This window comes from Larus michahellis, chromosome Z (assembly GCF_964199755.1).
Source record: "Larus michahellis chromosome Z, bLarMic1.1, whole genome shotgun sequence".
In the NCBI taxonomy this organism is placed as follows: Eukaryota; Metazoa; Chordata; class Aves; order Charadriiformes; family Laridae; genus Larus; species Larus michahellis.
In genome coordinates, this window is record NC_133930.1 from 71,047,029 (window position 1) to 71,070,245 (window position 23,217).

Below are 23,217 nucleotides of genomic sequence, written 5' to 3' on the forward strand. Positions count from 1 at the left end.
ACGTGACAAGCACTTCTAACTAGCAAAAGCAAGTAACTAAAGAAAATAATCTAAGGAGAGCTGCAACACAGCAGCAGGCTACTGAGCTCTAAATCCATCAAGACAATATTAAGCATGCATTTTCTGATATTACTAAGAATTATATATAGCTGAAGAGCATTTAAACTGAGAGCTATTGCCCAGCTCCCCAACAGAAAACAAGTCTCTGCAACTTAGATAGCTCTTCTCATTGTTTCACATTCTATTCTGCAATGAGCCTTAATTAAAAATGTTGATGACTACTTTCAGTTTGCCTAAATTACAGATCGCTTAGCTATGAACAAAGATCTCTCAGCAGGTCCAGCATGTAGGAATTTCTGTCCTATTGGAATTGTAGAATGCTCTGTTTAAAAGCAAGGAAAGAAAATATCCATGTTAAGTATGTTGCCAGGAGTCTGCATCTTTGATATGGAAAGAGAACACCCCCTGGTATTACTCAGGTGTCTGCTGCAGTAAAATTTTTGTAAGTGAATCCATCCCTAATTTAAGCTAGTTTAGGAAAGAAACTAATACAGATATTTGTGTGGTAGAAAAAAAAAATCAGTTTAAATATCCAAGTTGCCTAAGAAAAATGTTTTTGTTACCCTGGCAAAAAAATGAAAAAAAAACCAACACAAATGCCCCCAGCGTTTGGATAGAGTTCAACACCACTACTAGAACAAGCAGAGTCTTGTTGTATAATGTATCTAGCTATAATTACTTTTGGATGCACATAGAACAGACAAGTACAACTACTACTGCAATAAACACAGGTCTCTCGCTTTAAGAGAAGCTCTTACTATTTACCACTTACTCTACCTGTGACAAATAAGGCCACTGCATAAGAAATACACAGTGTTGCACTGCTGTAAGCAGTCAGTGACGAGATTTCAGCACTAACAGAGATTTGAGAAAGAATCTTTGTGTTTCTCTGTTACAGAGAAGTCCACCGTTACGTACAGATCCTTAAAGAGAAGTCCACCAACAATTTTATGACTGAACAACTACTATGCTGCTATAAACCACATCATTATTGCACACTGGAAGAAACTGCATTAATATATAAAGGATTTTTTTTTTTTAAACACTCTCTAAGCAAAGTTTCAAGAAGCCCCTTTCAACTTTAACGCTCAAGAGGGACTCTGTACTGGAACACAAATGGGACTCTGGATGTCATACTTTATTGCTTTCTCCTGATGTCTAAAACTTTGACCACAATGCTAAAATACTTGTTTATTCAGAGCTATAATGTGCTACACTTCCAGTGCACTGGACAGGTTACGATTATTCCTATAATTTATGTATTTCACAGGCTGTCATAAGCATTCTCACCATTTCACTTCTGTTAGCAGCACTGTATTGCACATATAGGAATTGAAGATTTAGTTCAGAGATCAAGCTTGTGAAATCAAACCTTTAGGTCTTGAAGTACCTCCACCTCCAAGTCAGCTGGAAGTTTAGATGTGAGCCTAGTTCCAGGATGTGGATATTAAACTCCCAGAAGTCATCATCCCTCTGGAAAGCCAAATGCTGCCTCCTCCCTCACTTACTGCCTAAGGGACAGTCAAAACATTTCTCTTGTATACATCTCACCAGCTTTTGGTGAGCAAGGGCAAGCACGCATCTCTAGTACCCTCAGCCAGCCTCTGGAATGCAATCTAATCTTACAGTTAACAAAATCCAGATCCTAATTAAGCAGGCATAAGTGTTAAGGGAATGCTGTGTCAGCAGACTCACCGCTGAGTGTCCTAGTTAAAAAGTAGAGACTAATTTTCTTTTTGCTGCAGGAAAATGAGCAGTTTTATGTCTGAGAATACAGGGAAGCTTATTTGGAGGCTACAGAACACTGAAAAATGAAGCCTTGGATATTTTTTGTTCCCCTGAAAGAGCAACTCTGAACTTTAACCTACTTCCTACCTCTGTACAAACTTGCTGCTCATTTCCCCTATGTTAACAGTCTTAGACTGTTCATTAAAAATATGCAGCATGGACCAGTTTTAACAAAGAACCAGCTTTCACTGTAGTAAAAAAAAAAAAAATTTAAAAAAAAAATCCAGCGTAACACACACAAACACGTTCCAACTGATAAGTTAACACGGAAGCGCTGCAAGAAGCCTGGAATACAGAGAGTGCCGTAAGTGTGTACAAAGGTTTGGTCTGAAATTTGCTTTCAATTTCAGTAGGCACGATTAAAAGACATCTCAGTATTGGTCTGTTGGTTTCAAAAAGCTCAAGTGAAGGGGGGAAGGAAGACTGCAGAGGGGCATGGGAAGGGGAAACAAAATGGGAGTATTGTGAACCAGTCCTCTCTACTCACACCATTACCATCGTACCAGCTCTGTAAACTGCTGTCTGTGCACCCCTAAAACTCCTTTTGTGCAACTTACCATCTGAACTGTTTCAAAGCTACCAAAGATACGTAGGTGGAAGGAGTCTTTTCAGGATGAAGAGCTGATGAGAGGATTACTATGGTTGTGAAATGAATCTGGCATTGTGGGGAAAGAGTCCTAACTTCTCATGCCATTTCAAGACAAATCCTGAATTTGTGCTCTGGAAACAATGAAAGATAATTTTCTCACAACAAAAATTGCTGCCTGCAATCTCAGCAGCTATTCAACTATTTGTGTAGATGAATACAGCTTTCAAATGTCCCTGGCTTCAGTCTCTAAGCAGAACAAGTGTGTATCTGATAAGATTTCATCAATTACAACTAGCTGTTACCAGAGTTTACTAGCCAAGCTCCGTGGGGAGGCAAATTAGGTTTCCACAAAACACTTTAATTCAACTGGCTTTTTCAGAACAGTTTGCCACAAAAAGGCTGGGGCGGGGGGATGTGTGAGCAAACAGAACAGACTGGAAATGAAGACTCCTCGCGACCTTCTCTCTGCTTCAAAACAAGGAAAGGGACCACTCTTCAACTCCTACCCTTCCAGTGATCTTAAATGGATCGTTACTCCAGGGAGGGGGAAGATTTCCAGCTATTATGTGGTGAAATCCTACAGTGAGAGTCTACATTGGAAAACACTAGCAAAAGAGATTTGCTGCTACTTTTACTATTTAAATATTAATACTATTTCTTCTGTGGTTTTCTGCTATTATTGTTTCAGCTCTTCCACCATTACTATAAAAACTTCATTGAGTAATATCAAAGTGGGAGTGCATTATCTTCTCGCTAAAGGAAACCAGAAAAAAGAAAGGTGCCAAATTACAAATGTGATACGACAAAAAATGCAGTTTGAAAGCACTACAGTCTTCGGTTCAGCAGTAGTCTGCATGATATACTCTGCAAGGCACTGCCAAGTGATCAGACTCCTTCATACAGTGAAAATCTCTCCAGGAGGAGATATTACAAAGTCCAGGATGAGTATTTACAATTTTCTGAATAACTCCTCACACGCACCACAGATCCTGGAGGGCACAAAAGTCAGCTGCACTTCCTACTCTATGCACATTAAATTCCTCTTACTTTCTTTGAAGAAGTAACAATCCCCAGAAGTTTATTAGGACATTCTGATGGAGCACAATTGCTTTTAAGCAAAGCAATACTAAATAAACATTCCAGTGTTAATATTTCTCTAGGGTGGTCTTCCTTTACTTCGGTATTGCGGATTGATAATGAGCCAGTCTGAACAATAGCAACAGCACTGAGTGCTCAGAGATATTAATTCAATTCTAGTTGTTTGGAGAGAGAATCCTCTGTTTTACACCAAGTTTCCTGCTGATACTAAAGAATACTGAATTCCAGACCTCTCCGTCTTTCTCCTCTCCAGCTCCCACACCTATGCTAGCTTTAGAGGTGGAAACTAAGTATCAAAGTACAACTTCCAGTTAAAAAATAAGAGAGAACTGTGGTGGTGTTATAAAACAGGGCAATACGCTGAACAGACACAAAGAAACTAATCCGAACATACACCTAATCCAGATTCTGAAACCCGACATCTCCTGGCAGCCGCAGTCCGCAACCAGGTGACTACCAGGCAAGTATCTTTGCTTCAGCCTCCACGACTGTTATTTTGATGGAGCACGTGCACCTGCCATCTGCGCCGTGAATACAAAACAGAGAATTTTGTCATCCAAAGCCGAAAAAGAATAATTAAAATCTGTCACTTCACCTTAACACAGGTTTCACCGCCTAATGCTTTTCTTCCACCCCTTTTCTGTCTTACCTACTCAAGTTGCAGTTTTATTGGGTTTTTTGCAACACAGCAGGGCTGCTGTATGCTTGATATGTGCCCTGTGCACTATCCTCTACTACCTAGATACTACTGAAATACCCATAGGCAAGGCTGGAGCTGTTTTCCAGTAGGAAAACCGAAGGAAAAGCTTAGACAAGGATAGGGCAGCACAACTTCTCCTCCATTCCCGCTCTTAGAACCACAGAATCGCCTAGGTTGGAAGGGACCTTTCAGATCATCTAGTCCAACCATCGACCTAACTCTGACAGAAGCCATCACTAAACCGTATCTCTAAACACTACGTCTACCCGCCTTTTAAATACCTCCAGGGATGGTGACTCAACCACTTGCCTGGACAGCCTGTTCCAATGCTGGATAACCCTTTCAGTGTAAAAATTTTTCCTAATACCCAGTCTAAACCTCCCCTGGCGCAACTGGAGGCCGTTTCCTCTTGTCCCATTGCCTGTTACCTGGGAGAAGAGACCTCTAGCTGAGGCTCTTCGTTCCCAGCGCAGCAGAAGCCGAACTCTGTACCCGCTGTAAGGGGTCCAGTGCCGGCCCCCGCAGCCACCCGGGTTGAGCCGTCCAGGGCCCGGCCGTTCCGCTCCGCTCCCTGTGCCCTTGCAGCCCCGCCGGCTACTGCTGCTGGCAGATGGTGCCACGAAGCCGCTCTCCGACAGCCGCCTTCCCCCCGCGGCCCTGCGCCGCCCCGACGGCCCTTCCAGTCCCCCACCCCGGCAGCCAGGCCCCGCCGGCGGGCCGGCCTGGCCTGCCTTACCGCCGATCCCCGCCCTCCGCCCGGGCCCGGGCCCGCACCCGCCTCCGCTCCCCGCCTCGGGGAGCCCCTCACCTTCCCCCGCGGCAGGCAGGGCCCAGCGCCACCGCAGCAGGGTATGGGGGGATGCAGCTTCAAGGCGCCCGAGCCGCCGCCACCGGGAAGGGGGGAAGCGGGGCGACCGGGGCCCGTACTCACCGGGGAGCGAGGAGGAACGGACCGCCGCCGCTGGCCGTCAGAAGCCGCCGGGCGCAGGGAGGGAAGGGGCGGGGGCAGCTGGCTCCGCCCCACCGCCCTCAAGGCCGTCAGCGGCGGTGCGGCGGCCCGTGCCGCGGGGGCGGGAAGGGAGGGCAGGACAGGGCTGGCGGCCAGCGGGGGCGAGGAGCGGGCTGGGCTTCTCCTTTCTGCCCGCAGCCCTGGCCCGGGCTCGCCCCTTGTGGAGCTTTCCCCACTGGGGGGACGAGCCGAGGGAGCGCTACTGTGTGTGGAGAGGTGGCCCCCGAGGGCAGGGGGTGGCCGGGCTGGCGACCACCGCGGCCGAGGCCGGATCGGCTGAGGGCTGTGCTGGGGGCTGGGCCGTGGCAGGGACGGGCACTGTAAAATGGCAGCGGGGCGCGGGCCGTGGGCTGCTTTGCACGGGCCGTGGGTGCTCTGTGCTCAGGCTTCCAAGGGGTTCCCAGAGTCCCGTCACTGCGGGCAGGACCTGGAGTCAAAGGGGTCTCGCTGGGGACACTGCCCGACTGCTGGGGACACTGCTTCCTCATGGCAGGGGGACAGTAGAGGGACCTCCAGTTGCTTCTCCAGGCCCAGGGGGTGGGGGAAGAGAGAGCACACTGGCCTGGCTGTGGGTGAAAACAGCCTGTTACTTATAAACTGATCAAGATCAATATCCTGACGCCAATATTGAAGAACAACGTCAGAGTACAGGGTGTCCTAATCAACATCACCTCCACAGCCGAGTGCCCCGGGGCGTTTTTCAGTGCCCAGCGTGCCCGTGGTAGAACAGTCTACGGCTTGGGCGTGAGTAAAGTAACTTAAAATCATCCAATTCTAAGAAAATAATTAGATAAATAGGAAATGGGAGTTGTGTGGAAAGGGCGTAGATGTGTCTTACAAGTCTGGAGAAGGTCTTGGAGAGCAGTGGCTAGGAGACTTGCCAACCACTGAGAGTCAGAGCTGGAGGAAAAGGCGACCACTAATGTTTTGGTTTTCCTCTGAAGAAAGCTCAGGCCAAGAGCGAACATGTCTACTTGCTGGCTTTGCTCCAGAGGAGCAGGCCTCAGAGGAGCAAGCTGATGCAAACTGTGAAAATGGAAGTGTTTTGCTCTGCTCAGGAAGTAGTGTGATACCTAGAAAATGCCCAAGATGTCTCTCCTGGTTGTTGGTGGGTTGGATTCCTGCTTACCAACCTGTACTGGCAGATGCTCCTGCCTACACACTGTCCAGCTGGAACTTGCAGACCAGGGAAAATCAGTGGTAGGATCTCAATGTCTAGCAAACAAGATATGTTGTGCAGGGTTTTTGGTTTTGGGGTTTTTTTTTAAACTAAATACTGAAATCCTGGCTTTGGCATACCCACTACTGATTTTACTGGTACAATTAAGACTTCTAGGGCCCCGCTGTAGTTAAACCTACTATTCTCTGACTTGATACCTCTAAATGTCCTGTCGTCTACAAAATACAGTACTTTTGAGTTATCATGCAAAATCTTTTCCAGGTTGGCCTGTTTTCTCTTCAGCATAAATTATCTCATGGAGTATTTCACATGCACTAAGTTCTCTTTGTAGAACTGAATGAGTTTTTAGAACATATGATCTGCTCTAACAAATAGTTAATTTGGACATGAAACTGGACATTCATTCACAATATTTTTCAAACACTTGGCCAGAGAGGTTCACAAGATTGAGTTTGTCAGAACAAAGTAATATTTGTAGTTTGGCAGTGTTACCAAAGACAGGCCTCTGCTTTGTTTCTAAAATAGTTGTTTCTTACTAACCTTCTTACTGTGTGAGAAAATAGCTAATTACTGACTTTCTTACTGTGTAAAAATAGTTAGTCACTGAGCTAATGATACAGATAGTGATAATGAGGAGACAACCAGAAGCAGTTAATCACTTCAAGGTTCTTTTATGTGTCAGGGATGTACTCCTATAGCAATTAGGACCGAGCTGTGGCTACTTCAAGGAACACCCTTATCATCCTCAAGAAGTTGGCAAACTTACAGTAAACTTTTACTGTCCTGTGATGACTCAATACCTTAAAAGGATAACGTGAGGAAGGGTCTTCTTACCCAAACGACCACCAAGAAGTGTTTTGCTGATGCAGAAAAACTTGATACACATGGGTGCAAAAAGGCTATTTGGCCATCCTAATGAATATGTGAGCCTAGGTGGAGTTATGTATTAGGTAGGTGGAATTATGCGCATATTTTGTGTATAAATAATGGGTGCATATCCCCAGTAAGGGGTGCTAGATTTGTGGGTTTTCCCCCTAGAATGTGACGTCAAATAAAGCAATATCTCCTCTCTAAACTACTTTTGGTTTTGAGGGCTTTCATTTCAGGTAAGAGCAGTGGAAGCAGAAGGCCCATGTTTTCTTCAGGACACCACAAAAGAGTAGATGATTCTGGTGGTATCAGAAGCCAGAGAATTTCTAAAACCTCTTATTGCTTGCCTTAGAGGTTTAGATGTTTCATTAATTGATAGAATTTTTTATTCTTTTATATGTTTAGTTAATAGTAATAAAAGTAGTTCAGTATGTTCCTCTTGGTGAGATAAAGTCCTGCAATAAATCTTTGGGTCACTTCCTTTAAAAAAAAAAGATTGTGATTTTCTTTGTTACTGTTTTTTCTAACAGAACAGACTTTCAAAGCCCACATGCATCACTGAGTTCTGAACCTTAAATAAAATCCTTCATACCTAGATACCAAAGCAATTGCTGCAAAATCTGATTGACTTAAAATCTCTTGGGCAAAGAGCAAAGAGTAGTGAAACAGCAGGTCAGGAACAGAAATGGGAAATCCATTTGTCGCCTCTGACTTCTCCCAGTGAGTATCTGCAAGGTTTGTATTTTCTGTTCTGTGTGGAAGGGAGGCCTTGGAGGTTGGGGGGTGGGAGAGAAGATTTCTCACCACAGAGAGACAGTACTGCTGCAGCATCTGCTGGTTATATGTAAGGACACAGAAGCTACGATGGAATTGGAAGATATGCTGTTCATTCAAGGGTTTATGGTAATGCCGTCTGAAGGTTATCGCAGGCTGGTTCTTGCAGCAGGAGTATTTGAGGCTGTCATTCTTCTCAGCCAGGCTGAGTTTACAATAATGTGGCTATTTAGCAGATGTTTAAAAGTTTGTGGGTTTGTCTCTCTCCCAATGCTGCTAGGAGATGAGTATCTCATTAGATCCATTGTGTGTAAGGACGATGTTTACTGAAATGGGTTCTTGGTTTTAATATCAGTTTGCAAGGCTGTCCAATAGTTTTCTTGGGCAATCATGCATTGTGCTGAATCATGGTTAAAGGAAATGACTTTCAGTTCTTGCACTAAAGATGGACAGAAGTAGGAGTAACAATGCCTTTTTCATTGCAGTCATGAGCATCCCAGTGCTTGTGATTTCCTGTTTTTTAGGGTTTTTCACTAAATTATTTTACAGCAGATGAGGAACTGTGTGTCAGTCCTTTGTCCTTTCTGTCTTACTTGGGAAATCCATTTACAAGAGGCTTGACCTAACCTCAGATTCCTTCTAGAGTGTTCTTTGAGGTTATTCACCAAGCAGTGTGCTAGAAGTCCAGCTGACTTCACTGTCATGCCTCTATAAACATATTTCAGTCATTCTGATCCTACCAAAAAGTTATAAATACTTGGGATTCCCAAGAGGCAGCTTTCAGCTCATTACAGCCAATAAAGCCTTAACGCTCAGCAGTTAGTGGACTTCTGTGTTGTGGTAATACTCCATGCAGTCTCAGCTGATTGCTGAGGTTGCAGCAATCGCAGGATTGCTGCAATCGGTCTCAAAGTGGGATAGGACTGCAAGGAGGGAGAGGCAATAAGCTAGAGCTGTCAGCCCAGAGGACCCAGAGCTGTTTGCTCTTTGAAGTAGTCATCCCAAAGAAGCATCCCTCAGTAGCACAACTTGCATGTGTCCTGCTTTTCCTGGCTACCTGCAGTATAATGAAATCACTTGATGAGGTTTGCTCTGGAGTGGTGTTTCCCCACAAGCAGCACCTAAGGGTACATCATATAACATACTATGTTCGCAGACCATGACATGAATTAATATTTTCAAATGAAGTCAGCACTCAGTAAAAGTGTTTCACTCCAGGAAGCCACCTGTGAATGAGGTTGGGAAGGTGGTACCTTGGAGGTTATGGCCTACAGCTTGTCCTGAGTACAGGAAAATAAATTTGTTTGGCAGCTCACAAAGGAGTTCATGCTCAGATTTCATCGCCGGTCATATACACCCAACTGTTTTAAGCTGTTAGAATTGTCACTGTGCAACAGTAGTACAAGTCTGAAAAGAGAGAACCTAGCGCCTCTCAGAAAACCGGTTAAAAATACCAAAGTGGGTTCTGGTTATTTAATTAAGTTACGGCCTGCTGCTTCTGTATCTTTAATGAAATGATTGTGCATCCTCCCAAAGAAATTCCATGGTCAGCATATTTTAAGAAATATATTATAATTTGCTCCTGGCCTTAACACTGATTTACTTAAATGCCTTTCTGTAAACAAGTCTTCAATTCATATAATTGCAGTAATACTTACTGAACTTCATAGTTTAGCTTCAGTATCAAACCAAATCTTTAAGTTCTGTCATCTACTGGTTCGATAGGGTTTAGCGGAGGCTTGGTGTCAATTTACATGTTTGCTGCAATGTGGGAACAAGTTCACCTTCAAAATTCTGGACTTGATAATCGTGTGTACATACAAATAAATTCTGGGTTAGGACTAACTGGTATTTAAGAACAGATTACAAAAGCTGCATAATTGTGCAGATTTAGCCAAAGTGATGTGCTGTGTTCACAAGTGAATAAAAGCATACAAACTTGGAAAATCCTGTGCCTTTTCCTCTTAATAAAGAGTGGGTTTCAAGCATCAGTTACTCCCAACGTCAGGGAGAAAACGTAACATTTGTAACCTACCTAAATTAATTGGATGCATTAAATATCACTGCTGCAGAGTTCTGAGTCAATGATGGGATGGAGGTTTTAAAGCTGTCACTGGTAGAAATTACATAAAAGCAGTTTGACATAAAGTGTGAAGGTATTACATAGAACAGAAGGGTGATGCCAGAACAGTTGTGGTCATTTGCAGTCAAATTAAAACAATTTTGAAGTCAATTGTAATAAGATTGTTTAGAAAAATAAACATTATGTAATGATCCTCCAAATGAAGAATGTGAGAACAAGTCACAAGGAATGCTTTCAGAATAAAAGCAGGTTAGAAAAAGAGGAAACTGGGCCAAAAAGCAAATGTGTTGAAATTCAAGACAGGCACTGTTAGTAAAATGAGTAGGAAACCATTCATAAGTAAATTATACTATTGTCATAAAAATATGGGTAAACTTCTGGATAGATTCTGCAAGGGATAGTATACTAGCCATAGATGATGGAAAAGGCTCAAAGTAATTCATTCAGCAAATCTTGAGCTATTTTTGTGCTGGCTAAAAACTCAAAGTTTGGAGTTTGGCTTGGTTGCAGCCACGCTGCCGTAGCTGCTCAGCTTTTGGTGGGGCTGTTCTGACTTTCAGCAGCCAAGGCATACTGTGACATTTCACTTTACAGACAGCACAAACAGCACTTTAGCTCTGCAGTGAGGAACTTAATCTGCAAAACAGTGTGCAAAACTTACTGTAAGCCTCTCGGAGGAGTACAGCACCTGGGCTATAAATCAGGAGTCAAAGTGCTGCCTTTCTCGCTGCCTTTGCACACTAGCAGTGGTCAAACAGCACAAGACTTTGCTAAGTGGAAAGGATACTGTTCGTCTTCCTGTGTCCCCAGTTGCTAATTTCTGAAGGGAAAATACATCCGGACATGCCTTACTACCTTAGCAAAGTACCTTACCTCTGCATTAACTTAAGTCCTCTGGAGTCCCTGTGGGTCGTTAAAATGGAGCAGTTAAAGTCTTGCTCTAAAAGGAAATAAAAGCCACTACATTACTAATGAAAGATACAAGAACAGCAGCAGGGAATATTTCACTTTCCTTAGGTGTCATTCATCTATGTGTATGTTTAATCCACCTACTAACATTAATTTCAGTGCTTATTTAGGCCTTATTTGCAAAATACCATTTTTACCCTTGGACAACTCATTCAGTCGTAGTAGAAGGTTGTGCCAAACCTTTTCTTAAAGAACTGAGAGAAAAGCAGAGCCAGGTTCAGTGCAAAAGTTAAGAGCTGTGGATCGCTATGCTTTTCTTCCTACTCATATAGAGATGGAGGACGAGGAGGACAAGGAAGCATCTGGAAATGAATCTCACTAATCTCTCTAAGGTATGGGGAGTGATAGAAAAACTTGTTTTCTACCTGAAATTTATCATTTTCCAGTCTCTCTTTCTCTTCTTATTACCCATTTCCATACTCATGTCAGAAGAATTTCTGATGTAAGTTGTAATAATTTCTCCGAAGCGTGAAAAAGGGAACATTCTTCTGTCACTTTGAAATTGACTATTTGACGCCTGTATCAGAAGAAAACACTGAATCAAGCTGTAAAGAACAGGTGGCACATTATAGAAGGCAATAGAGAATGTCCTTCTTGAAATGAGGTCTGTATGTTATACCGCCTATACAGGCTTGTTTTGCTCAAAGAGCATTAAAGACGCAGAGAAAGCAGTAGAAACTCCTCTGCTGCACCCTAGTGGTAGGCTGTTTGTCCATAACATTTCACTTCTATTTATGCCTTTATAATCTTTATGCCTAATAATCTTTATTAACTGTTCTTAACTACTTTTCAATGAAAAGCTGGATATTGCCTATTTTTTCCCTAAATATTTGTACTAGTAATTTGCTTTTTGATTTATCGATTTTCCTGCAGAAAGTTAACATTCTGAATAACAACATCAGTCACAATTCAAGAATCTTCCACTAAGTTTCTTCTGAGGCTTCCTGGCCAGACCAGATCACTTATGATATGCCACAGTCAGGCTGGATCTTTCTCTGACATATTTTCCTGTCTTTGAGGGCAGAGAATAATGCATCATGAAGGATATAACCTGACCTCTGGCAAAAGTGAGAGCACGGAGCTAAATTACATTTCACACCAGGCACTGCAATGCTATTTCTGTTTAAAAAGTTGTCCTTTTTGCCCCTTTGCAAGTAGTCCAAATCTTTCCGTACAACCAAGCTGTCATTGAGATCTACCCACTGAACGTAGCAGCTGAGGATAACACAGTGAAGAAGACAGAGTTCGGTGTTTCTTTTTATCCTGTTTCTTGGCACAACATTTGGATGCCACAAGAGTGGGTAATCCTCTACTACTGCTCAGTGTGCAAATAGTACCTTCATTGTTGATTTGTCTTTCAGTGAACAGACTGCCTCATTCACCACAGACCTTAATCAAAAGTTGTGGTTTTGCCAAGAGCAATCTACCCAATGGGACTTACTGTGAAATGTTAATTTGAATGCTACTGGACTCTCAATGCTTCATTTCCATCAGGGAAATCCCATTCACCTTGCTTTTTTAGTGCAGTATCTTAACTGACCACAACCACCGATAACCTGTTTACTAAACATTGATGAGATACTTCAGTCGTGTTCCCTATGCAAGCAGTACCTGAACAGCCAGATTTAATTCTGTGATGCTTTCAACATATGCCAAGGCTAAGCCTCTTTTTAATTGCCCACCTCCTAAAATTTAGTTGCCTGATGCAGCTCTTGCTGTAATTCTGTCTTTCAGGAGATTTTGTAAATGTGTTATTTGCAGGGTGATGACTCAAAGGGGCTTATTCCACACTAAAGTCCCATCTGGATGGTCTTGTTCTATACTGACAATTACACTGGCAGTACTTAGTTTAGTCCATTTGCAAAGAAAACTTACCTAGGCCACAGAACCCTGGTTCTGGAGTAAGCATTCACATGGAAGTCAATGGAGGAGTATCTGCTGTGCATGTGCTGTGCTTTAACACTGCACCCTGTTATTTCACATTTGCTTTCCTCTGGCTACACCGCAGGCAAATGGCAAGCCATCATAAAATCCCACCCTGAAGTCTGCTTTCTCAACCTGAACATAATGCTAACATACTGGAAGGAAGACTTGAAGGCTGTTTTTTTCCATTTGAAACTAATTTAGGATTAAATCGTCAAACCTCAGCAACTACTTGATGTGCCTTTGATCTTTGAAACTTGTTAATGAATAATTGTGATGATGCATTCAAGTATTTGTTGGTAAATTGAACGTCTTAAGCTTTCAGAAGCAAGCATAAATTACTTTATATTCCAGTGTTGCAAGTAGGCATCTGGGAGTAGGAGCCTTCCAGGAAGATGTAGTATGCTGATTAAAAAAAAAAAAAAAAAAAAGACGACAGTTACTGTACATCTTTAGTGAAGAATGGAGCGCTGCATAGAATCATAGAATGGTTTAGGTTGGAAGGGACCTTAAAGATCATCTAGTTCCAGCCCCCTGCCCTGGCCAGGGACACCTCCCACTAGACCAGGTTTTTCAAAGCCCCATCCAGCCTGGCCTTGAACATTTCCAGGGATGGGGGATCCACAGCTTCTCTGGGCAATCTGTTCACCGCCCTCAGAGTGAAAAATTTCTTCCTGATATCTAATCTAAATCTCCCCTCTTCCCATTTAAAACCATTACCCCTCATCCTATCACTGCATGCCCTTGAAAAAAGTCCCTCCCCAGCTTTCTTGTAGGCCCCCTTCAGGTACTGGAAGGGGCTATAAGGTCTCCCTGGAGCCTTCTCTTCTCCAGGCTGAACAACCACAACTCTCTCAGCCTGTCCTCACAGCAGAGGTGCTCCAGCCCTTGGATCATCTTTGTGGCTCTCTGCTGGACCTGTTCCAACAGGTCCATGTCCTTCTTGTGCTGAGGACTCCAGAGCTGGACGCAGTACTCCAGGTGGGGTCTCATGAGAGCGGAGTAGAGGGGCAGAATCACCTCCCTTGACCTGCTGGCCACGCTGCTTCTGATGCAGCCCAGGATGTGGTTGGCTTTCTGGGCTCTGAGTGCACATTGCTGGCTCATGTTGAGTTTCTCATTCACCAACACCCCCAAGTCCTTCTCCTCAGGGCTGTTTTCAATCCATTCTCTGCCCAGCCTGTATTTGTGCTTGGGATTGGCCCGGCCCATGTGCAGGCCCTTGTGCTTGGCATTGTTGAAATTCATGAAGTCTGCATGGACCCACCTCTCAAGCCTGTCCAGGTCTCTCTGGATGGCATCCCTTCCCTCCAGTGCGTCAACCACTCCACAGAGCTTGGTGTCATTGGCAAACTTGGTGAGGGTGCACTCAATCCCAACATCCCATGTCACCAACAAAGATGTTAAATAGTTAGGATCCCGGTACTGACCCCTGAGGAACGCCACTCATCACTGGTTTCCACTTGGACATTGAGCCATTGACCAAAACTGTTTGAGTGCAACCGTCCAGCCAGTTCCTTATGCACTGAGTAGTCCACCAGTCAAATCCATGTCTCTCCAATTTAGAGACAAGGATGTTGTGTTGGACAGTGTCAAATGCTTTGCACAAGTCCAGGTAGATGATGTCTATTGCTCTTCCCTTATCCACTGATGCTGTAACGTATGAGTGCTTTGGAATGTAATCATCAAAAAAAGGTTGGGAAAAAAAACAAGAGGACTTAATTTTCAAGAGAAACATTTTACTCGTGTGTGGGTTAAACCTCTCTGTAGACACCCTTTACTTAGGTTAAAGTAACTAAGCATACAGAGCAACCTAAGAGTTACTGATGTTAGTGGGGCCTGACTCCCAACAAATCCCAAGCGCCTGCAATGGCACTGTCTGGGGATTGAAGTATTTTTGAGGGTGAGTCCAACTTACAGGTATACTTAAGCTGAACTGATTCTGTCATCAGCTGAGCGGTGCTCGTGGAAGGGGAAGAGGCTGACACAAAGCCCGGGAGTCCACCACAGCCAGAGGCATTTCCAGGAGAAGCATCTTGGGCCAATGCAGTGTTTTGTAAGGAAATTCCTGGGATGAAAGGCAACAGCTCTTTGTTGGTGATCTCTGAGGGAAAGCCAGGCTGGACTCCAGTGCTTAGACTTTCATGATGCCAGTGGTCTGTAGTGGGAAACTGCAGGGTTTATGGCTTTTCTGTCCCATAACTATCCTTGTTCCGAATGACACCTGCAGGTGGCTCCCTGGATTGGGGCTGTGCAGACAAATTCTCGTCTTCTCTCCCAGGGCTTGCTTCCAGGCCTGTCACAGCTTTGGTGATGGAGGTGCTGGTGCCTGTCCCCACGCTGCGATGGACAGGTGCAGGATCCCTGTTAACTTAGCTGTGGACCATGTTTTGATGTTGGGCGCTCATTTCCTCAGGCCTGGGAATTTAAGGGCATCGGCCTCTGCAGAGTTAAGTGCCACTGCCACATTGCTTTCCCTGCCTGACCCTCCGGGATGTCATGCCATTGCCTGAGCCATTGGCTGCCCTGCATACCTTGAAAGTTTCTATTTTACACCCATGACCACCTGCTGGCCCTGTCCAGTTATGTCACAGAGCACACAAGCACATGTTTAATTGTTTTACTTGTAGGATTGTTATCTGAAATAAAAGCTCTGAAAACCAAAAGCAGTTTAGAGAGGAGATATTGCTTTATTCGATGTCACGTTCTAAGGGGGAAAACCCACAAATCTAGCTCCCCTTACCGGGGATATGCACCCATTATTTATACACAAAATATGCTCATAATTCCGCCTACCTAACACATAACTCCACCTAGGCTCACATATTCATTAGGATGGCCAAATAGCCTTTTTGCACACGTGTATCAAATTTTGCTGTTTCAACGAAACACTTCTGCGCAAACATGAGAGACTTGGTGGTCGTTTGGGTAAGGAGACCCTTCCTCACGTTATCCTTTTAAGGTATTGAGTCATCGCAGGACAGTAAAAGTTTACTGTAAGTTTGCCAACTTCTTGAGGATGATAAGGGTGTTCCTTGAAGTAGCCACAGCTCGGTCCTAATTGGTATAGGAGTACATACTTGGCACATAAAAGAACACTGAAGTGATTAACTACTTCTTGTTATCCCATCCTTGGTGATTAGCTATTTCTGGCTGTTTCCTCATTATCACTATCTGTAACAACAGGTCAGTGACTATTTTCTGACACAGTAAGAAAGTCAGTAATTAGCTATTTTCTCACACAGTAAGAAGGTTAGTAGGAAACAAACAACATTTTAGTTAGCATATGGTTATAAACAAACAGAGGTCTGTCTTTGGTAACAGCATGGGTTGGAAAATTCACACTCTCCGCAAAATCTTGAACGGAGTTACACATTGTAAAGTTTTGTCTGAATAACGAGGTGATACAGCAGGTTAGCAGCCCTGCTGGGAGAAAGCAAGGAATTGTTTTAACACCAAAGCTGGATCTAACTTTGAGGTTGCCCCTTCTCTGAGCTCCAGAGACCCCTCCTATCCTGCGTTATTCAATGAAATAAACAACTACAAAATTCTTGCAGCATTCACAGTACATATCTTTCCATGAAATCAAGCCTGGACTGCACTGAGCAGAGCCCGTTTTAGTTACAGACTTACTCTATTATAGAGTAGAAGAACGAAATGTTAACGGTAACCAGGTGGAGAAAAGAGGGACTTTGCACCTCACAGACCAGTGTTTTGTCGTTCAGAGATAGAGACAGGCTTCTGCTCCTACTTGTTTTCTCCTCGTTATGGAGCCACTTTATGCTAGAGATATCTATAGCCCCCCGAGCCCACTGAGCTCTCCTGTACAGCAGCAGGCTGCACAGCGGTGATCTCCCTTTGAGCAGGACACCTCTCAAGGTTACTCTTCGAGGCTGAAGGAGCCCTTACCCAGCATCTGGTATCTGTAACGAGGGAAGTGACATTTTTTATTAGGCCTAAAAGTATATTGTATGCTAGTGAGATTTATATATCCAGCTAGAGCTTAATTATTAGAAGTGTAGTAAGTAGTAGAATGTTTGACCACTGCCTAATCACCGTTTAAATCATTATTTAAATCATTGTCAAATCATCATCAAACCATTGTTTAATTACTATTCAATTATTGCTTAATCACCATTTGATTACTATTTAATTGTCATTCAATCATCGATTAATTATTATTTGATCATCATTTAATCATCAATAAAACCCTTTTAGTTAACCCCAAAACAATGTCTTCTCTTAATAATTCACCTGTGACAGCTGTGTAAAAGGTGGGACAGCTAAAGGCTACGCTTGACTTTCTAGTAGGTTGGGACTCTCAAGGTGGGAAGGTTGGGAGCTGGTGGCTCCTGGCAGCAGGAGAATGGCTCCTTCTGCTCATGCACTCTGGTCCAACACCCTGAGAACAGGTGAGCAGGAACAAGCTCGGACAGGAAAGGCATCTGAGCCTGAAGCACATGTCCCCTCATGAGGACAGGGTGAGTGAAGGTGGCTGGAGCCTCTACTTTCGCTGACCAGACTTACCGTCTCAGGAGGTTTGCAGCTTGCCAGGGCCTTAGATCTGGGATGCTTTTGTCCAGCCCTGGGACCATCACCCCCTGTCATCCACATGGACACTGGTGAGCAAGTGTGGCCACATTGCTCTGGAGTCTGGGATGAAGGGCATGGGAGCACAGGCGGTGTTTCCTTATGTTCTTGCTGGTGCAGGAGTGGATGCACCCTGTGGGCTGGCAGGTTCAATCAGATGTGAAGAGAAATAAGGTTTTATTAAATGTTGGTTTATATACCATGTTTCTGATAAATAATTAGGGTGTAGAAAAAGAAATAGATGTGGTTTTAACAACTTCATGGAATTTTTTTTTTTTAATGTGCACAACTCGTATCAAACCTAAACAGCAATCTGTTATTCCGTACATGGATGTTTCTCCATATTTTGTAGTTCATAATGCATTGAGTTAGCTACTCCATTCATAAGAATTGCTTATGTGTTCCCTACGTCCAGAGACAAAACATGAATAAATAAATCAAACTAACAATCTTTTACAATAAATAAATTAAACCCTAGTTGGTTTTTAGTTTGTTTTTGTGGGTGGCTTTTTTTTTCCCTAGGGAAGTGATTCCTTAACTCTGAGAAAACCCCTTGTGTTCTTTGTCAGGAAGTCACTTGTGCTAAAATGTAAGAGCTGGAAATAAGCTATTAAATGTTAAAAATCAGTGTATTTGGAACACAAATGGTTTGCCTGTCTTATCTTCATATTTGCTAGCTGACTGGACATAAAGCTTCAGCCTCTTGACCTTGCTGTGCTTTTACACAGTTGGGTTTTTTTTCCTGTCAGCTCTGATATGGCTTATTATTTACAAGTCTCAAGTTTTGTTAGCAGAACCAGAGAAGCCACTGAGATAGCAAGAAGTGCAAATGCTAAAATATGGTATAAGTTGTGCAGCTATGTCTGCCCGTGATAAGTGTCTCTACTTTCTTGTTAAACACTTACTGGTGCTGACTATAATGATTTTGTAAAAATAAAGCTGTATTAATTGATGTTATCTCTGTAGGCTTTTTCCCCACAGGAGATGGATGTATTTAAACTGAAGCACTTCCTTCTGTTCTAAGTCTCTGTACCCATGTGTGAGGTGGTATATTTTATTTATAAATATTAATATATAATGTAATATATAATTTATTTTCTGGAGTTCAAGAGAATAGACATTTTAATTTCTCTCTTTTTTTTTTTAAGCTTGTGTAGCCTAATGTGTTCTTTATCATTACCTTTATCTGAAAATTTATAATCTCTTAATCTGGCTATATAAAGAATCAAATATTGAAAGACATGCCAGCTATTTTACTGCATAATTTGAAACTGAGCCAGAACTTTGTGTTGGCTGCCCATATCTGAGCTTTTGCTTCTCTTACTCAGGGGCGATTGTGGCTGCTTTTAACCAAAAAGTCTGCACTTGACTTATTCCTAATGTGATCAGAACAATTGTTGTAAAGACTTTTTTTTTTTTTTTTTTTCAGGAAGTAAGCTGTAGAGCTACTACGAAGCAAAAAGAAAACTAATTTAATGCCAGCTACTAACACTTTTTTGTAGTGTGGATATGAGAAGTTGCATTTCTCTTCTGCTTTCTGTTGCAGGCCGTAGAGTGCAGAAATGTGATCTAATATTTTCCTTGTCTCTTCAGCTGTGAAACTTTTGGAAAAAAAAAAGTATCCCATTTAAATAAACATCAGGATTTGCTTTTGGTTCAGACATCACCAACTTAGATTCTGGAGAGGTGACAAAGCTACAAATCTGAAACTTCTCTTGCCTAGGAAGCTGATACTCCATGAGCCAAACCAAACCAAAACCCCCATAGCCCGCCCTTCCTACTGCCTGCCAACAGTAGGACACATTCAAAGCCCTGCCTGTGTTTTCAGTTCTACATTCTTAGAAGCCACAGACTATTTTAAATTTTCCTTTTCTACCTCCACATATACTTGGAAGCATGTCATGCCTCTCTTTCAAGGCGTAGCGGCAGGGAAAGAAATTCAGAAAACAGAAGTCAGCAACATAGAAGGTCCAGCTAAGCTCAGAAAGGCTTTTGCTCACAACTCATCTATGAGATGGCATACCACCGAATTTCAGACCTCACCAATATGTAAGGAAAACTTTACATAGAAACAGAAGTTTAGTAATCCGATGTGGCATTTGGGAAGCTAATGGCTCTCACCCCTGTTCTGCAAGTGGAGGAAAGTGTTTGGCGCTCTCCAAGAAACCAGGAAATTGGAAAGCCAGGAAAGTCCATTTAGGCTGCCACATTTCATCCCACTGCTTCAGTAACAGCCTCAGTCAAAAGAAGGACTGTCAGTCTTGCCTCTCTTCACTGCCACACCTGCTTCACCAGACCACAGATCTGCAGAGGCTGGCAGGCCTCTGTGGGGTCATCTATCCCACCCACTGATCAAAGCAAGGTCACCTACAGCAGGTGACTCAGGGCTGTGTCCAGTTGGGTATGGAGTATTTCCAAGGACAGAGAGTTCACAACCTCTCTGGACAGCCTGTTCCAGTGTTTGACTAGGCTTAAAGTAAAAAAGGCTTTTTCTTAGACGTAAATGGAATTTGCTGTATTTCTGTTTGTACCCATTGCCTCTTATAATTTCACAGGGCACCACTGAGAACACCGTGCTTTCAACCCCCTGCTTTCCACCCTCTAATCCCAAATTTATAGACCTTTATGAAATCTTCCCTGTGCCTGGATCTGACTTGATTATTTATCGTCAGGTTTTTGCAGCTTGCTTACAAATAAATTGCTTCATGAAAGAGTTGAGTAACTGGATTTCATTGTACTGAGTGTCAAGAAAGCACTGATACAATTTACTGTATTACTTAAAGGATAAAAATATGATGTGATATTGACAGCACATAAAACTCACTTAATCCTGTACATAAAATGGGGGTAATGTACCAGAACTTGCACTTCTCCGTTGTATCAAAGGCTTTCTGTCACAGTACGTTCTCTCCCTACATAGAGAGAGCACAAGAACATTTCAAAAGGTTCAGAAGATCCAAGGTGTAAAGATTGCTCAATTTACAGAATATACCTCTACCAAGCCAGGAAACTTGTAAAAATGAGGATTTTCCTGTATTGCCTGCCATAGAGTTGTATTACTTGAGTTTAATGAGGTTACAGCATACCAGGTACTGCAAAATATTTATCTGGGTATAAAACTAAGTAAATAATCTTTTCAGAGGCATTTCATTTTGACCCATTTTACTAATCCTGTCAAAAAATAGAAAATGGATGCTTTTAGAATTTTGCCTATTTTCATCATGTAGCACTTCTTTATTAAATAAAAAAAAAGTATATCTAAGAAGTGGTAATTGTTCCTGTTGGTTCCATCTTTCAGTCTGTAGAGCAAGAATTCCTGCATGAACAAAAATCCCCTCATATTTACTGCAGCTTGAAGATTTATGCAGATCTTTTGAAACAATCCATTGAGACATGATGGATATCTCATGCTTTTACATATACATACATACGTGTGTGTATATATATATATATCTCTATATATATAAAGACTGCAAGAGCCACCGAGCAATATTTAACAAAAGCAATCCTTTGATCTCTATCAGCTCTATATTTTACAATTAAAGCATAAAGGTAGAAATTACTTCTATTACATGGGTATCTGTTGTTTATGCTAGAGTATGTGGGAATGTTTGTTCTTAATCAAAGGCTTGCTGGAATTCCACAAAATCTTGTAAGCCAGAAACGCTCCAGGATACTTATCCATGAGAATATAAGATTTTTTTTAGAATTAACGAAGATGTTCAAGGTCAGGCTGGACAGATCTGTGAACAACCTGATCTAGTTGAAGACGTCCCTGCTCATTGCAGGGGGGGTTGGACTAGATGACCTTTAAAGGTCCCCTCCAACCCAACACATTCTATGACTCTATGATTCTATGTTTGTTCCCCATAATGTGCTTTGATTGTTGATAACATCAGGTTATTCAGATCCAAAGCAGATCTGAATATAAAGTTGACTAATAATTACAGTATCTGAGGGATGACTCCCCTCTGATAGCCTGACCCAGACAAGCAAGCACAGCTTGACCACAGCAAGCTGCCAGCCAAGAACACACTGCTGCTTAAAATGGGTGATAATTCTGTCCCAGCAGAACTGTCAGAGACAAACAGTACTTATCCAACTTCACATAAATATGTTCCAGATTCACATCACTATAACTGTGACCCTGACCAGTAGCAGCCCTTTTGAATGCTTTGCTATGATCCAGCCACCTCAAACTCTTTCTTTAGGCTGGCTGGTTTTCTGGTTTGACATTTCTGAAACAGGTAGCTGCTTTTATTCTTGTTAGCTGCACAGGTTCCCAGCATTGTGAGAGTGCAGTTAGTTATGCTAGTTGCATGTAACTCCATCCTCTTTGGCTCATGCAAACTGCTGTTTCTTCTTCAAAAACACTTTATCACTTTTGTACAAAGATCAGTATATGTCCTCCTTATAAAGACCACCTTGATAGCTAAAAGAAAAAAAAAAGGGCCAAAAAAAAGCTGGAATTTCTTCCAGCTGTCTTATCATTCTTCTGTTTTTGGATGAGTATCCTGAGTGCAGACATAAAGGCAGTCGAAACCTTGCATGATGAGCTCTTAAGCTCATCGAAACCTTAAGATGATGAGCTCTGAGTCAGGAACTGATACCAAATCCCTCTAGTGAGCTATCACATTTATGAATGTGACAGCTCCGATAATAATTCTTTACCTCACGCTTTTCCTCTGCCTAGGATGGCATTCCTGCTACACAGGTGAAACGGAAAGGATGGCTAGTCTTCAACTGCTGCCATATTCCATGGCTGCTGGCAGCAGAAGTGGCGGCAGACTCAGCTGAAGAAAATCATCAGGTGGTTTATGTTGTTTTGACTGGTTAGACTGGTTGCTCAGAGATGAGAAGGGAAGTTAAGGCACAGTAAGTATAGGTCACACATGTCTATGTGTTACAGCATATAAATATGCATCTGAGGAGTCAGATACTAAGAAATAGCCAAAATCTCACATTTCATTTGCACCTTAATATTAAAACCTACCATTCTACAGGTAACTTCCAGGAAGAAAACCCTGTGACTGGCAGATGATGCAGTAATGTATCTGAATTACTTGTTAATTGAATGCATTTTCATATTTCTATAAAATGATGTATTGATTACTTCCTCAGGATTTTGAAACAGGGCCAAATTCTGATGCCCTTATAAGGCAGTGTATTTTCCTGATCATAGGAAAGATTTGTTCAGATGAGCTTCAGCTTTCCAACTCTTGAGCCTCTGTCTCTTGAAAGGGGAAGGACTATTAGATCCATGAAAGAAAGGCAGTTCAAGAGGACAGTCTATGTGGAAAAGAAAGGCATGACAAGCCAATGGAACAGGTGAGGCAAGATGCGTTGTAGACAAGCTCCTGAAGAAAAGTAAGAGAAGAGGTCTCTCTGTGAGAATATGACAACATGGGCTAGGCACATAGGGAAGGGTCTTCCTCTCCTAAACAAGGAGGAATGTCCCAAATAACAAATCTGACAAACAGCACTGAACTCCATCTGAAAAAACACCGGCACGTCTAATCTAATTGCAACTTTTCTCATGATATAGTCAAACTCAGCTCATTTGAAAGCACTGAAATAGACTACA

At 42.6% G+C, this 23,217-nt stretch overlaps 1 protein-coding gene across 2 annotated transcripts in view; it reads right to left on the reverse strand.

Moving 5' to 3' along the window:
- ACO1 (aconitase 1) overlaps positions 1-5,255 on the reverse strand; it is a 44,866-nt gene extending 39,611 nt beyond the window's left edge. Inside the window, exon 1 of one of the 2 annotated variants that reach the window (XM_074569379.1) lies at positions 5,167-5,255. The gene's annotated coding sequence lies outside the window, so the exon portion shown is untranslated. Of the gene's footprint in view, positions 1-5,043 lie in introns of both variants that reach the window. The other variant, XM_074569380.1, reaches the window with a different exon arrangement.
- Between the last annotated feature and the right edge of the window lie 17,962 nt (positions 5,256-23,217).